Here is a 17,606-nt window from a genome sequence, read left to right as displayed (position 1 = left end):
AATCAGGCTATGTCTACGCTCTCACCATAGTAGACCACTACTCCCGGTTCTTGGTAGTAGTGCCAGTGAAAATCAGATGGCTCAGACGGCAGCCAAAGCATTTCAACAACACTTTTGTCGCCCGCACGGTTACCCTGAACAAGTGCTTACCGACCAAGGTCCAGCCTTCGAAGCAGAAGTGTTCCAGGAATTCTGTAACTTGTACAGCTGCAAGAAAATAAGGACGATGCCGTATCATCCCTGGACCAACGGGTTGTGCGAGAAGATGAACCAGGTGGTAATAGACCTGTTGAAGATGTTGCCCCTTGAAGAATGTAGCCTGTGGCCAGAGAAGTTACCAGATTTGGTGGACCTATATAACCACATCCCGGTGAACTCCACCAACTGTACACCCGCTTACCTGATGAGAGCAAGACCTGGTAAGCTACCCATTAACTTAGACATAGGAGTTATAACACCAGAGACGACATCACCAGATGCGGATTGGGATACCGAGCGGCAGTAACAATAAAGCAAGGTGCAAGAATGTGTTGAGAGAAGTTTGTCCCAGGCAAGACAGAGGCAGGAGAAAACTTATAATCAGCATGCACCTGCAGTTCCCTTATCACCTGGAGAATAGGTACTCAAGAGGAAAAGACGAGTCCACAAATTAGATGACCAATGGGAGGTTGAGCCATGCACCGTCTTACCTTCGAATTTCGATAACAACAAGGTGTGCCTCATCAGTAAAGATGGAGGGGAAACTTCAGCGGCAGTTTCAAGAGACCACTTGAAGATATGCCCTGAACAGTTGAAAGACAAAGAAGAAGACCAAGACAGCCCTCAGCCCACACAAAAGGTGGAAGAAACGGTCCAGACAGTCCTTGGAGAATTTCCCCGGTCTTAGACACAGGTGAACAGAGCAATTGTGGTACCTGTCCTGACCTTTCTCCAAGTGGCCTCACCGGAAGCTGTAGAGGCTCCAGAACATCTGGAATACCAGTCGGCTCCAGAAACAGATGCTTCATCAGCAGCGGAGCAGGAGAATCTACCCTCTGCTAGTGGTGAACCTGTCATACCCATGGTGAGTCAAAGAATTCGTTGAAGATTACCCAGCCTACCAGTGTTACCTCGGACTAGCCGTAGTGTAGTTCACACTGAGCCCACCACACCAGCGGTAGACACTAGAGACCCGGGTAGGTCAGTGGCAACAAATGTACTGCGTAGATCAATCCGTAGTACTAAAGGTCAGCCCCCTGCCCGTAGGAGGAACTAAAGTGTAAGAGAATAAAAATGTAAAGTATATAGTTGTTAAATTTATGGACAATTGGACCACAGGACTAGGTGTGGTCCGGACAATGTTGAATATAGTTAATAATTGGCCTTGAAAATAAACCGCAGGCGTGGCCAAAAACCAGGCCCACCGACAGAGTGCCCTGAAGCCACGCCCAGGGACGATACACAAAATGGGTTGATGCGGTTCCCACCAGCCAAACTTCAGTTATCTGGAAAAAGACCCGGATAGCGGCGTAAAGACTAAGCGCCGCAGTGACTGCTACCAATTTTTGTTGGGTTTTTGTGATTTTTGTTTTTTGAGACTTTGCAAATTGTTGGTAATGAGAATTGTTATTATTGTTAATTGTTAATTCAAAAAGGTAATCTCAGTCCGGGAGTACTGAATTTAACTAGGGGAAAATGTGGCACCCCAGGGGTCCGGTTGCCACAGTGGCATTGCCTCCCTCACAAGGGGTGATGCCATGCCTGGAAGCAAGGAGGGGTCCCCTAATCAGGTATACTAGCATACAACACTTTCCTGGCTCCAGATCAGAAAGGGGAGCTCCTCCCCTTAGCAACTGGAATATGGGGGCGGGGTTAGTTCGAGTGAGTGAGAGGTGTTGAAGACAGGACATCGAGCAGGAAAGACCTGGGGAGTGGAGCTGTACAGCAGTTCAACCCAGAGAGGAGCACAGAAGAACCGGACCCCGGAGTCCAAGGTTGTGGGGCACTGAAGGCGCAGCAGCAGAAACCGGAGGGCAGGAGACTGCAGGTCTCCTGGCCCCATCAGACGCCCAGAGGCTCAGCAGCACCATAGGGCCCAGCACCGCCACATGGGAGCGACACTCCAGAAAGGCCCGAGCTGCCTGCCATACGGGTGAGCACAAAGACGCTTTACTCAGGGACGAGGGCCGCAGCAAAGCTACAAGCAGCAGGGCCAAAGAGATTAGCACAAAGGGAAGGCTTACAACTTCACCTGGCGAGGTGGATTTCTAACTTGCTTCCAGGCCGCCCGGACCTCTACTACCAGCTAGTACCCGTGCCCCGGTCTGCCTAAGCACCGCAAGTAAAGATAAGAGGAAACCGCCATTAAGTTGTGGACTGGTCATTATCTACGCCATCCCCTGCACTACACTGCACAGCAACATCTATAACATCACCACTTATTGCCCTGGAGCTAAGCTCTGCTGTGGAGAGCTGAACCAACTCTGCTGCGTCATCATCAGCTCCAGAGGATCTGCACCGCAACGGCGGCCCCATATAGTCGCATACCACAGGTGGCGTCACGAATATTATATATATAAAACTTTAATTCCCCTTTTCTTTATTCCCCTTTTTTTGACCGCCCTGGATCACGGACCGGTTCACTGCCACTGTGACATCCCCCAGCATTGACCGGCCTGGCAACCGAGTACCCCACGGCCCAGGGGGCGCGTCACTACTGACAGATGTTATTTTTGTTCTACTTTCATACTTATTTTTGCTTACATACCCTACTCAAGTCAAATAGTCATCTTAAAACCTGTTGCTCCCAATATTTGCTATTGTCTGCTGCGCTGTTTGCATGTTGACAGCACTGCAATCAATAACTGCGTTTAGCGACTCTGCTTGAGCTGACAGCACAAGCAGCTGAGCTTACTCATTGGCCGCAGCGCTGTCAAAGTGAGATCAGAACTGCAGCTAGTAACAGACAAGTAAAGAACAGTTTCTTTTTTTTAAACAAATTGCAGGTGGGGAAGATGCTTTTAAAGAAGCATTTTTAAAAGTTTTTATCCTTTTAATACATTGCAATTATCATATTATCTAGCACTGTATACTTACAATTGCTCATTTTGCCTTTCTACCCAGCTATTTCTTCTCTTGTCTCTGCTCTATGTAAAAATGGGAAGTCTCTTGTCGCTGTATTTATCAGCCCCCTCTTCAGCTCTTCATTGATCTGCTTCGCTCCTCCCTCTGCCTGGAACTTTTGCAGCAACTCATGGCTAATTCAGGGAAAATGTACCTCCTGTTTCTACACAGAGCTTAGAAGGATTCAGCTAGTCAGGTTTAATCATGCAAGGTCATAAACCTAATGGAAAAGAGAAGAATTAGCTGGTAGAAGGGAACATGAGCAATTGTACATACACAGTGCTATATAATATGATGACTGCAATATATTAAGAGGATAACATTTTTGCTGGGAGTGCTACTTTAAGCTGCTGTCATATTGCAACTACTACACTGAAATAAGCTATTGTGACGTCAAATGTCGATAAACCACTGTGACATCAAAACTGGGTTTTAGTCTATTAAGATAATACACAGTGTACGTCTGGGTTGTTTGGGTCCCACAGGCAGAATAGAATCTAGGGGTCCACACTACAGCTGCATGCAAATACCTGTTAGGCATTATACCCACCAGTGCAGTGTCCACTAGAAAATACAGATGGCTTCTGTACATCTACTATGCTAACACCATGAATGTGATGTACAATTATGGTGGTTTGCGTTAAAGAGGTTCTCAAGTGAAAACACTTATTGATTGGTGTAAGTGAACCCCTAAAAGGGCACTCCAATCCCTGATTCAAAATTATATGACAGGTCAGATACCTGACTGCGTCTCCATTCATTCTCTATGGGACAGCCAACAAATCTGAGTTCAGTGCTCAGCAGCCTAATAATGAATGAATGGAGCTGCGGTTGAAGATCCATTCTAACAGGAATAACTGTTCACTGTTCTGCCGATCGGTGTCTGTCTCAGCTGTCAGATCCCCACGATCAATAAATGCTCACTTTTTCTCTGGATAGGTCAAAGGGTTCACTTGTGTAATAGTATGTCATAGGACATGGAGGTGTTAAACTTTCAAGCATATAATCTCTAATGCATGGGTGGGGAATCTTTTCTCTGCCAAGGGCCATTTGGATATTTATGCTATCCTTTGGGGGCCATACAAATTGCGCACTAACTCCACCCACAAAATACGTCCTGGTGCTAGCACTGGTGTCAGGACGTAATCTTTCATTGCATGTGCCTCAGCATTCAGTAGTGAACACTGAGCGTGCTCACAGAGGAAGAAGAAATTAATGGGCAGCCACGAAGCTCAAGCACTTCGGCCCACAGGAATCTGCCCGGGGGGTGGACAAAGGTCATCGAGGGTGGTCTTATTGATCTTATTGATAGCAGAGAGAAAAAGTTATCTCCATACACAGCACAATCCACTATACTAATCCACTGAACAAAATCCAGTATACCAAGCCCAATATTCCGATACTACCATGTACAAAGAACAAATGCCGCCACACCATGACCAGACCACATATTACCATCACATAGTGACCTAATAATACCACAATACTGATCATTATCAAGAACCAAAATACTAACACTCAGTGGTGTAACTAGAGTCTGATGGGCTCCGGTGCAAGATTTGGATCAGGCCACTCCCCTTCCTGATTTTATATATATATATATATATATATATATATACAGATATATATTTACAGATCTGGCAAAAATTAAGAGACCACTGCAAAATTTTCATTTTCTCTGATTTTTCTCTTTATAGGTATATTTTTGAGTAAAATGTACATTGTTGTTTTATTCTATAAAGCTACTGACAACATGTCTCCGAAATTCAAAGCTAAAAATTTTGTATTTATTTGCAGCAAATGAGAAATCGTCAAAATAATAAAAAAGAAACAGTGCTTTCAGACCTCAAATAATGCAAAGAAAACAAGTTCTTATTCATTTAGAAACAACAATACTCATGTTTTAACTCAGGAAGAGTTCAGAAATCAATATTTGGTGGAATAACCATGATTTTTAATCACAGCTTTCATGCGTCTTGGCATGCTTTCCACCAGTCTTTCACACTGCTTTTGGGTGACCTTATGCCACTCTTGGCACAAAAATTTAACCAGTTCTTCTTTGTTTGATGGCTTGTGACTATCCATCTTTCTCTTGATTACATTCCAGAGGTTTTCAATGGGGTTCAGGTCTGGAGATTGGGCTGGCCATGACAGGGTCTTGATTTGGTGCTCCTTCATCCACACATTGATTGACCTAACTGTGTGGCATGGGGCATTGTCCTGCTGGAAAAAAAAATCCTCACAGTTGGGGAACATTGCCTGAGCAGAAGGAAGCAAGTGTTTTTCAAGGATAACCTTGTATGCGGCTTGATTCATACGTTCTTCGCAAAGATTAACCTGTCCAATTCCAGCTATGCTGAAGCATCCCCAGATCATCACCGATCCGCCACCAAATTTCACAGTGGGTGCAAGACACTGTGGCTTGTATGCCTCTCCAGGTCTACGTCTAACCATTAGACGACCAGGTGTTGGGCAAAGCTGAAAATTAGACTCATCAGAGAAGATTACCTTACTTCAGTCCTCTATGGTCCAATCCTTATGGTCTTTGGCAAACTTCAGCCTGGCTCTCCTTCGCTTCTCATTGATGAAAGACTTTTTTCTAGCTTTACATGACTTGAGGCCTGCCTCTAGGAGCCTGTTACAAACTGTTCTTGCCGTGCACTTCACCCCAGCTGCCATTTGCCATCCCTTTTGTAGGTCACTTGATGTCATCGTGCGGTTGCTGAGTGACATTCGAATAAGATGACGGTCATCCCGGTCAGTGGAGAGTCGCTTTCGCCCTTTGCTGGTCTGTAGCTTTGTTGTCCCCAATGTCTGCTGCTTGACCTTGTTGTAATGGACTGCTGTCTTCGAAATTTTAAGGATGGAGGCAACATGACGCTCTCTGTATCCCTCTGCTAGTAAAGGCAGAATTGAGCCCTTCTTTTCCTCACTCAAGACTTTTCAACTCCTTTGGCATGGTTAAAAGTTATTTTTTCATTCAAATTACTTTTGGGCTATTCCTAGCACTTGTTTTGCCAACCAGCTTGTCCTATTGCAAGAGGATTGTGAAGACCACAGCAATGTTTTTTATACTTTCCCTCGTTACATAAGATTTGGTTCAGGTGATCACCTATTCAGAAGCACATTAAGTAGAATGAGGTGTACTTTCTTTGGAATTCAACTGACACTGGAATGGAATGGCTGCCAGACATGTAGAGATGGTGATTTTTAGAAAACTGTGCAGTGGTCTCAGAATTTTTGCCAGAGCTGTATATATATACAGGGGCATCTCACTAAATTAGAATATCATTAAAAAGTTAATTTATTTCAGTTCTTCAATACAAAAAGTGAAACTTATATATTATATAGAGTCATTACAAACTTAAAAACAGAGTGATCTATTTCAAGTGTTTATTTCTGTTAATGTTGATGATTATGGCTTACAGCCAATGAAAACACAAAGGTAAATTAAAATAATTAACAAAAAACACCTGAAAAGGCTTTAAAGGCTTATTTTAAAAAGGTCCCTTAGTCTGTTACAGTAGACTCCACAATCATGGGGAAGACTGCTGACTTAACAGATGTCCAGAAGGCAGTCATTGACACACTTCACAAGGTCCCAGAGTTCCAATTTTCATTTGGAAATCAAGGTCCCAGAGTCTGGAGGAAGAGTGGAGAGGCACACAATCCAAGCTGCTTGAGGTCTAGTGTGAAGTTTCAACAATCAGTGTTGGTTTGGGGAGCCATGTCATCTGCTGGTGTAGGTCCACTGTGTTTTATCAAGACCAAAGTCAGCACAGCCGTCTACCAGGAAATTTTAGAGCACTTCATGCTTCCCTCTGCCGACAAGCTTTTTGGAGATGGAAATTTCATTCTCCAGCAGGACTTGGCCCCTGTCCACACTAACAAAAGTACCAATACCTGACCTTAACCCCATAGAGAATCTATGGGGTATTGTCAAGAGGAAGATGAGAGACACCAGACCCAACAATGCAGACGAGCTGAAGGCTGCTATCAAAGCAACCTGAGCTTCCATAACACCTCAGCAGTGCCACAGGCTGATCGCCTCCATGCCACGCCGCATTGATGCAGTAATTGATGCAAAAGGACCAAGTATTGAGTGCATTTACTGAACATGCATTTCAGTAGGCCAACATTTCGGATTTTAAAAACATTTTTCAAGCTGTTGTTATAAAGTATTCTAATTTACTGAGATAATGACTTTTGTGTTTTAATTGGCTGTAAGTAGCGATGAGCGAACGTGCTCACCACTACTTGTTCCAACTGTGTTCCAAATTCAGCCATTTCTGGCCTCCATATCCATTTTATTGCAGTGTGTCAGCAAAGCTATTCACATGAGGTCGCTGTGAAGAATAGTAACCTACAAGCCCGCTATTTAAAACCGTGGTGTTCCGTCATACGTATCACATAGAATATAACTGCGTTTCAAATCCAGCCACTTGTACTGAACGTGGAAAATATTGTCCTCCATTTAAAATGGGCAAGGTGCGTGGCAAGAGAAGGGGAAGTGGACATGATGGTGATGGTGCATGCAGAGGCCGAGGGCAAGCTGAAATTGTGGCACAACAAACACCCACATCTTGTCGCTCGACCTTCCTGTACCAATTACTAGGGGACTGCAGAACACCACTATTGAACACAGAGCAGTGTCAAAAGATAGTTGGTTAGATAGCAGATAATGCTTCCAGTCACTTTGCCACCACCACCACCCTGTCTTTCACATGGTCAAGTCTCAGTAGCTGTGAGTCTGGACTGCATATTCCTCACCCTGATCCTCCTTCCTCCCACCATGCCGAGTGCCTGGAGACAACTGATCCCACATTTGGACACTCAGAAGAGCTGTTCACTTTTCCTTTTGTTGATTCGGGCCTCTCGCCCGGCCAGCTTCAAGCGAGTCAAGAGGAGAACGCGTGTAGCGATGCCCAAATATTTGAGCAGCCAGGGTCGCTTGAAGGCAATGGTGGGAAAGTGCAATTGCTGTCGCAAGAGGTGGATGATGATGAGACATAATTGCCAGAAAGTCAGGAGGAGGACCAGGGTGTGGAAGTGGAAGATGAGGTGGTTGATGATATAGTAACTGATCCAACCTGGCAGGGGGACATGCAGAGCGAAGAAAGCAGCACACAGGGGGAGGGAGGCGTAGCACCACAACAGGCAGGATGAAGCAAGTGTGGTGGCCGCAGACACAAGGCGGGAAAGCGTTTCCTATAACGCCAACACAACGGAAGTTACCAGTACAACTGTTAGGTCTTCCCAGTCTGGTTGTTTTTAAAAGATTCTGCAGATAACCCCAAAAAGGACATTTGCACCACCAGCCAGGCCAGCATCAGCAGGGGTAGCAAAACTAGCAGTCTGATCCCCACCAGCATGATCAGGCACATGGCAGCAAAGCACCCGACTAAGTGGGTCGAAATCCAAGGTCCAGAAACGGTGTCTGCGGGTGATACCACTGCTTCTTCCGCTGTTGTGCGTGCACGCCAATCCCCATGGTGTCTATGGCGCATGCAAAGACGCCTCCCGCCCTGAACATGTCATTGCACACTCTCAAATAGCACCATCAGCAAGCACGTCCACGTCCTTGTTGCAGCGCAGCGTTCAGTTGTCCCTACCCCAGTCCTTGGAATGCAAGCACAAATACACAGTCAATGCCCCACAGCCACCCTACTAAATTCACACATTTCGCGAATGCTTGCCCTCGAAATGTTGCCTTTTAGGCTCGTGGAGACTGAAGCTTTCCACAACCTGATGGCGGCGTCCGTCCCTCGGTACTCGGTCCTCAGCCGCCACTATTTCTCCCGGTGTGCCGTCCCCGCATTACACGAGCATTTGCCCCACAAGATTAGCCATGCCCTCAACAACGCAGTTACTGGGAAAGCACACCTTACCACGGACGCGTGGACAAGTGCTTGTGGGCAGGGATGGTACAAGTCGGTGACGGCACACTGGGTTAAGCCAGGACCCAGTCGGACCTTGGGAGGAAACATGTCCTCCCGACTCTGAGCATTGCGGACCCTAGGACAATCAGGGTTGCACCCACATTCTACAGCTCCTGCACCTCCTCCTCCTTCTCTTCAGCCTCCATCTCCGAAATGACCACATCATTCACAAGCTGAAAGCACTGCCTCGGCAAAGCGGCAACAGGCTGTGCTGAAGCTGAAGCTAATGTGCTTAGGTGACAAGCCGCACAACGTTGAAGAGTTGTGGACAGCTCTGAAGGAGCAGGCAGATCTGTGGCTGACACCACTGAACCTACAGCCAGGCATGGTCGTGTGTGACAATGGCCGGAACCTGGTTGTGGCTCTGAAGAGAGGTGAGCTCACACACGTACCATGCCAGGCCCATGTGCTTAACCTCATGGTTCAGCGGTTTCTCAAAACCTACCCATATCTGCTTGTCAAAGTACACTGCGTGAGTTCCCATTTTAGAAAGTCAGATACAGCTTCCACTGCGCTTGCCGTGCTTTAGCAGTGTTTGCAGCTTCCAGCTCACTGATTGGTGTGCGATGTCCCCACGCGTTGGAACTCTACATTGCAGATGTTGGGAAGGATTTGTGAGCAGAAGAGGGCAGTTGTTGACTACCAGCATTAACAAGACCGTCAGTATTCAGGTCAGACTCCACATCTAAGACCTCAGGAGTGGATATGGATGTCAGACATCTGTACCATCCTCCAAAACTTTGAGGACTCCACCAAGATGGTGAGAGGCATTGACACCATAATTAGCGTCACCATCCCACTTCTCTGTCTTCTGAAACACTCTCTGCTCACAATTAAAGAGGATGCATTGCAGGCGGAGCACGATGAGATGGAGCAAGGAACCATATTGGGTCATTCCACACAGCCCAGCCTCATCTAATCTCAATGTGGATTGGGTAACAATGAGGAAGAGGAGGAGGAAGAACAGGAGCTAGTTTCCTGCACGATAAACGGTACTACCTGCACAACTGTCATACTGTCTGTTCAACGTGGATGGCTTGAGGACAGGGAGGAGAAGGAGGAGGATGAGGAGGAGAGCATGGTCAGTCGTCCTCTTGGTGAGGACACGGAAGTCTTGCCTATTAGCAGTCTGGCACACATGGCTGAGTTTATGTTACCCTGCCTTTCCCATGACCCTCGCGCTGTCCAAATTTTGGGTGACAGTCATTACTGGTTGGTGACACTTCTAGACCCAAGCTACAAGGAGAACTTTCTGTCTCTTATTCCCATGCCAAACAGAAACAGGCCTAATAAAATGGGGCAGTACGAGAAGGCCCTTGTTGCAGAATTATTTAAAAAATTCCCATCTGAAAAAGCTGGCGGCAGAGGTCACAGTTCGTTGGACAACCAAGGAGTACAGACGAGAGACACAAAAGCAATCCAGCAGAATCAAGAGAACAGTGTCAAAGTTCTGGGCCAGTTTTCTCAGACCTTCCCATCACACAGGCCCTGAGGCGTGGGATACTCTCACAAAGAGGCAAAAGTTTCAGAAGATGCTGAGTGAGTACCTTGCCGACTGTACCAACGTCCTCCGTGATTCCTCTGTGCTTTATAATTATTAGGTATCCAAGCTGGCATGAACTGGCTCTCTACACCTTGGAGGTCCTAGCCTACCCTGCCACTAGCGTTTTGTCAGAGCGGTTTTTCAGTGCCGCCGGGGGAATTATAACCGATAGGTGCATCCGCCTGTCAACTGAAAATGCTGACAGACTGACTCTTATAAAAATGAACAAGGGCTGGATTGGGCCAGACTTCTCAACACCACCGAATGATAGCAGCGTAACATAAACTCAAATATAGTGGGGTTTTTTTTGGGGATGGTCTAACTCTATTCCCATTCTCCTCTGTCTTCACACCCAGAAACGGGTATAAGCTTCCTGATTTTGTCTATTTGCTCTTTTCCTCCTCATTCTCCTCCTCCTCATCCTCCACCACCATATCACCATCATATCTACTATATCACCATATCTACGTCTCTTGCAAGGGGCATTGGAGTGCCTCCAAATTTTTGGCAGCCGTTGCATTCACTGCATAGGCAAAAAGAAAAGGAGACCCATTTCTTAATAATGGGAACATTGTTTTCAGGAGGCCATCCTCTACATCTCTTGCAAGGGGTATTGGAGTGCCTCCAAATTTTTGGCTGCCGTTGCATTCACTGCATAGGCAAACAGTATGGGAGACCTACTTCCTAATAATGGGAACATTGTTTTCAGGAGGCCCTCCGACCTCTACATCTCTTGCAAGGGGCATTGGAGTTCCTCCAAATTTTTGGCAGCTGTTGCATTCAGTGCATCGGCAAACAGTATGGGAGACCCACTTCCTAATGGGAACATTATTTTCAGGAGGCCCTCCAACCTCTACGTCTCTTGCAAGGGGCATTAGAGTTCCTCCAAATTTTTGGAAGCTGTTGCATTCACTGCATAGGCAAACAGTATGGAAGACCCACTTCCTAATGGGAACATTGTTTTCAGGAGGCCCTCCGACCTCTACGTCTCTTGCAAGGGGCATTGGCGTTCCTTCCAAATTTTTGGCAGCCGTTGCATTCAATGCATAGGCAAACAGTATGGGAGACCCACTTCCTAACAATGGGAACATATTTTTCAGCAGGCCCTCCTCTACGTCTCATGCAAGGTGCATTGGGGTGCCTCCAAATTTTTGGCAGCCGTTGCATTCAATGCATATGCAAGAACAGTATGAGAGACCTACTTCCTATTAATGGGAACATTTTTTTTCAGCAGGTCCTCCTATACGTCTCTTGAAAGGGGCATTGGAGTGCCTCCAAATTTTTGGCAGCCGTTGCATTCAATGCATAGGCAAACAGTATGGGAGACCCACTTCCTAATAATGGGAACATTATTTTCAGGAGGCCATCCTCTATGTTTCTTGCAAGGGGCATTGGAGTGCCTCCAAATTTTTGGCAGCCATTGCATTCACTGCATAGGCAAACAGCATGGGAGACCCACTTCCTAATAATGGGAACATTGTTTTCAGGAGGCCATCCTCTATGTCTCTTGCAAGGGGCATTGGAGTGCCTCCAAATTTTTGGCAGCCATTGCATTCACTGCATAGGCAAACAGTATGGGAGACCCACTTCCTAATAATGGGAACATTGTTTTCAGGAGGCCCTCTGACGTCTAGGTATCTTGCAAAGGGCATTGGAGTTCCTCCAAATTTTTGGCAGCCGTTGCATTCCCTGCATCGGCAAACAGTATGGTAGACCTACTTCCTAATAATGGGAACATTGTTTTCAGGCGGCAATCCTCGATGTCTCTTGCAAGGAGCATTGGAGTGCCTCCAAATTTTTGGCAGCCATTGCATTCACTGCATAGGCAAACAGTATGGGAGACCCACTTCCTAACAATGGGAACATTTTTTTCAGCAGGCCCTCCTCTACGTCTCTTGCAAGGGGCATTGGAGTTCCTCCAAATTTTTGGCAGCTGTTGCATTCACTGCATAGGCAAACAGTATGGGAGACCCACTTCCTAATAATGGGAACATTGTTTTTAGGAGGCCTCCCGACCTCTACGTCTCTTGCAAGGTGCATTGGAGTTCCCCCAAATTTTTGGCAGCCGTTGCAATCACTGCATATGCAATAACAGTATGGGAGACCCGCTTCGTTCTAATGGAAACATGTCATTACTGTGGCCCAGCTCTATCTGTCTTTAAATTGGTATTGGGGGTTTTCCTAAATTTTGACAGCCGTTGCACTCACTGCATACCCTATAACTGTATAGCAGACCCGCTCCTTTCTAATGGGAATATGTAGTTACTGTGGCCCACCTCTATGTGTCTTTAAATTGTTATTGGGGTTTTTCCTAAATTTTGGCAGCCGCTGTACACACTGCATACCCTATAACTGTATAGCAGACCCGCTCCTTTCTAATGGGAACATGTCGTTACTGTGGCCCACCTCTATGTGTCTTTAAATTGTTATTGGGGTTTTTCCTACATTTTGGCAGCTGCTATACTCACTGCATACCCTATAACTGTATAGCAGACCTGCTCCTTTCTAATGGGAACTTGTCATTACTGTGGTCCACCTCTGTGTGTCTTTAAATTGTTATTGGTGTTTTCCCTAAATTTTGGCAGCAGTTGGACTCACTGTATACCATATAACTGTATTGCAGACCTGCTCCTTTCTAATGGGAACATGTCATTACTGTGGCCCACCTCTATGTGTCTTTAAATTGTTATTGGTGTTTTTCCTAAATTTTGGCAGCAGTTGGACTCACTGTATACCATATAACTGTATTGCAGACCCGCTCCTTTCTAATGGGAACATGTCGTTACTGTGGCCCACCTCTATGTGTCTTTAAATTATTGGGGGTTTTCCTAAATTTTGGCAGCCGCTGTACTCACTGCATGCCCTATAACTGTATAGCAGACCCTCTCCTTTCTAATGGGAACATATTGTTACTGTGGCCCAGCTCTATGTTTCTTTAAATTGTTATTGGGGTTTTTCCTAAATTTTGGCAGCCGCTGTACTCACTGCATACCCTATAACTGTATAGCAGACCCGCTTCTTTCTAATGGGAACATGTCGTTATTGTGGCCCACCTCTGTGTGTCTTTAAATTGTTATTGGTGTTTTCCCTAAATTTTGGCAGCAGTTGGACTCACTGTATACCATATAACTGTATTGCAGACCTGCTCCTTTCTAATGGGAACATGTCATTACTGTGGCCCACCTCTATGTGTCTTTAAATTGTTATTGGGGTTTTTCCTAAATTTTGACAGCCGCTGTACTGACTGCATACCCTATGACTGTATAGCACACCCTCTCCTTTCTAATGGGAACATGTTGTTACTGTGGCCCACCTCTATGTGTCGTTAAATTGTTATTGTGGTTTTTCCTAAATTTTGCTGGCCGTTGGACTGACTGCATACCCTATAACTGTATAGCAGACCCGCTCCTTTCTAATGGGAACATGTTGTTACTGTGGCCCAGCTCTATGTGTCTTTAAATTGTTATTGTTTTTTTTTCCAAATTTTGGCAGCTGCTGTACTCACTGCATACCATATAACTGTATAGCAGACCCGCTCCTTTCTAATGGGAACATGTCGTTATTGTGGCCCACCTCTATGTGTCTTTAAATTGTTATTGGTGTTTTTCCTAAATTTTGGCAGCAGTTGGACTCACTGTATACCCTATAACTGTATAGCAGACCCTCTCCTTTCTAATGGGAACATATTGTTACTGTGGCCCAGCTCTATGTTTTTTTAAATTGTTATTGGAGTTTTTCCTAAATTTTGGCAGCTGCTGTACTCACTGCATACCGCTTAACTGTATAGCAGACCCGTTCCTTTCTAATGGGAACATGTCATTACTGTGGCCCAGCTCTATGTGTCTTTAAATTGTTATTGTTTTTTTTTCCAAATTTTGGCAGCCCTTGAGGCCTCACTACGCAGGCGGCCGAACATGTACAAATGCGCATGCGCCCCACAATAATAGCGCTTGCCTGGAGCAATATTCAAATATGTGAACGGCGCCAGCAGTGACTGTATGCGGCGCCTGCCTGTGACTGTGACACTATGGGGGCAGTGTAGATAGTTGCTAGGACGTGACAGGTTCCCTTTAAGTACAATGTAATATCTATCCACTGTAATAAATTACCATAGCATCTAAAGACAAAAATAGTTTGGTAGGTGCCCTGTGCCTTTTTATTGAACAGCTTTTTGGACATTTATGTATAAGGAATATGACCAGAATATTGTAATTAATGTATCTATTTGCAGAACACTGAGAAACATTGAATTTATTCCTAAATAAATAGTAATGCAATTTGTACAATATTCATAAAGGATCTGACCACCATTCATTGCTTGATTTTTTGTCACTTTGGGTGTATGGGTTTATTACACACAAACACAAAGTGCATGCAAAAAGGCTTATATCAGGCCATATACAGATCATTTTTTCAAACATGTATATATTTTCCACCATAAAAGGTATATATTTATTTAGAAGAATATATATTTTCTTTTTGTTTTTTCTTTTTTTTAGTGTTTTGGATCAGTGTGTCGTCATTGTATAGTTTGTTTATACGTTTTTCCATCAGTGTCATCAGTGTTTTTCACGGATGGATAAATAAATAAATTACAGAGCTTCTCCTATACTTTGATGCCGTGTGCTGTACAGGTTTTTCACAAATCCATAAACTTGTATTGGCACTTTTTGCATCAGGATTTTGGTGCAAAATCACCACACCAAAATTCCCATCAAAAGGATTCCACATGAATATACAATACAGACCAAAAGTTTGGACACACCTTCTCATTTAAAGATTTTTCTGTATTTTCATGACTATGAAAATTGTACATTCACACTGAAGGCATCAAAACTATGAATTAACACATGTGGAATTATATACTTAACAAAAAAGTGTGAAACAACTGAAAATATGTCTTATATTCTAGGTTCTTCAAAGTAGCCACCTTTTGCTTTGATGACTGCTTTGCACACTCTTGGCATTCTCTTGATGAGCTTCAAGAGGTAGTCACTGGAAATGGTTTTCACTTCACAGGTGTGCCCTGTCAGGTTTAATAAGTGGGATTTCTTGCCTTATAAATGGGGTTGGGACCATCAGTTGTGTTGTGCAGAAGTCTGGTGGATACACAGCTGATAGTCCTACTGAATAGACTGTTAGAATTTGTATTATGGCAAGAAAAAAGCAGCTAAGTAAAGAAAAACGAGTGGCCATCATTACTTTAAGAAATGAAGGTCAGTCAGTGCGAAAAATTGGGAAAACTTTGAAAGTGTCCCCAAGTGCAGTTGCAAAAACCATCAAGCACTACAAAGAAACTGGCTCACATGAGGACCGCCCCAGGAAAGGAAGACCAAGAGTCACCTCTGCTTCTGAGGATAAGTTTATCCGAGTCACCAGCCTCAGAAATCGCAGGTTAACAGCAGCTCAGATTAGAGACCAGGTCAATGCCACACAGAGTTCTAGCAGCAGACACATCTCTTCAACAACTGTTAAGAGGAGACTTTGTGCAGCAGGCCTTCATGGTAAAATAGCTGCTAGGAAACCACTGCTAAGGACAGGCAACAAGCAGAAGAGACTTGTTTGTGCTAAAGAACACAAGGAATGGACATTAGACCAGTGGAAATCTGTGCTTTCGTCTGATGAGTCCAAATTTGAGATCTTTGGTTCCAACCACCGTGTCTTTGTGCGATGCAGAAAAGGTGAACGGATAGACTCTACATGCCTGGTTCCCACCGTGAAGCAAGGAGGAGGAGATGTGATGGTGTGGGGGTGCTTTGCTGGTGACACTGTTGGGGATTTATTCAAAATTGAAGGCATACTGAACCAGCATGGCTACCACAGCATCTTGCAAGCGGCATGCTATTCCATCCGGTTTGCGTTTAGTTGGACCATCATTTATTTTTCAACTGGACAATGACCCCAAACACACCTCCAGGTTGTGTAAGAGCTATTTGACCAAGAAGGAGAGTGATGGGGTGCTACGCCAGATGACCTGGCCTCCACAGTCACCAGACCTGAACCCAATCGAGATGGTTTGGGGTGAGCTGGACCGCAGAGTGAAGGCAAAAGGGCCAACAAGTGCTAAGCGTCTCTGGGAACTCCTTCAAGATTGCTGGAAGACCATTTCCGGTGACTACTTCTTGAAGCTCCTCAAGAGAATGCCAAGAGTGTGCAAAGCAGACATCAAAGCAAAAGGTGGCTACTTTGAAGAACCTAGAATATAAGACATATTTTCAGTTGCTTCACACTTTTTTGTTAAGTATATAATTCCACATGTGTTAATTCATAGTTTTGATGCCTTCAGTGTGAATGTACAATTTTCATAGTCAAGAAAATACAGAAAAATCTTTAAATGAGAAGGTGTGTCCAAACTTTCGGTCTGTACTGTACATAATCCGGAATCCTCACTTTTCATGACACTTCCAATATCAGTGTATTTATCAAATTATGTTGCTATTAGGCTTGATGAGACCAGTAGTTTCACAAGCGATCATTAACAACAACATTGTCACAAGTTTCCCTTAAAGAACAACATAAAGCACTGCTGGACAATTAGTTTACATTCGGGGTATTTTATTATAGTCAAAAAAGTAAATAAATGACTTAAAAACACATAAAAATATGTCAAACACGTGGAATGTCAGCTTCCACCTCTCTCTGGGTTTCACCTGTTGTCTTCTTCCTAGGGTAAGCACCACAATATAGATATAACATGATGGACAGGCAGAAGATGCCTGGTTGTTTGGTGGTGTTGGCACTTGTAGCAGAAGAACAGTATAGAATAGAACACAATGGACAGGCAGGAAGATACTAAGGCTGATTTATAATTAGTATGAGCTGTAAATAAATGAAAATCAGCACTGATTGATGCCTGATTCATTTTGACAAATATAAGGCTTTCCATATTTGCAAAGGACAATCTAGTCCACTTGGGTGTCATAAAGTCACCTGCCATGCTGCATACCCTTTTTGAAATTACACAGGAGGCTGGTAAAACAGTATGCCACTGGTCTAATCTACTGACCAAAAAGTCCATGGGA

This window comes from Phyllobates terribilis, unplaced genomic scaffold (genome assembly GCF_046119375.1).
Source record: "Phyllobates terribilis strain yellow unplaced genomic scaffold, ASM4611937v1 Scaffold_11__3_contigs__length_659146591, whole genome shotgun sequence".
Lineage (NCBI taxonomy): Eukaryota > Metazoa > Chordata > Amphibia > Anura > Dendrobatidae > Phyllobates > Phyllobates terribilis.
This window is presented reverse-complemented; position numbering follows the sequence as displayed.